Below are 219 nucleotides of genomic sequence, written 5' to 3'. Positions count from 1 at the left end.
CTTACTGTCATTATTTAAATTTCCTAAATCTTGCAAATTGACCCCTTATGGATTTACTCCATCAGTTCTTGCATTGTATTATTGTCTTTACATTAGATATTTGAGCTTCATGTATTTCCTTATACATGTGGACGTAGAAGCATTACTCTGACTGGCTCTTTTAAGGCTTTATGTAGGCTGATACACAGAGTTGCACCTCATATAATGTGCCTGCTTACC

The 219-nt window shown here is 35.6% G+C and overlaps 2 protein-coding genes across 2 annotated transcripts in view; one reads left to right on the top strand and one right to left on the bottom strand.

Moving 5' to 3' along the window:
- LOC119585729 (Bardet-Biedl syndrome 5 protein homolog) overlaps positions 1-219 on the top strand; it is a 20,955-nt gene that overhangs the window by 5,036 nt on the left and 15,700 nt on the right. The window lies entirely within an intron of this gene.
- Positions 1-219, bottom strand: part of LOC119585730 (RNA polymerase II-associated protein 3-like) — a 49,814-nt gene that overhangs the window by 40,852 nt on the left and 8,743 nt on the right. The gene's annotated exons all lie outside the window — the stretch shown is intronic.

This window comes from Penaeus monodon, chromosome 20, assembly GCF_015228065.2.
Source record: "Penaeus monodon isolate SGIC_2016 chromosome 20, NSTDA_Pmon_1, whole genome shotgun sequence".
In the NCBI taxonomy this organism is placed as follows: domain Eukaryota; kingdom Metazoa; phylum Arthropoda; class Malacostraca; order Decapoda; family Penaeidae; genus Penaeus; species Penaeus monodon.
The sequence above is the reverse complement of the archived record's forward strand: the minus strand, read 5'-3'. Positions and strand labels throughout refer to the sequence as shown.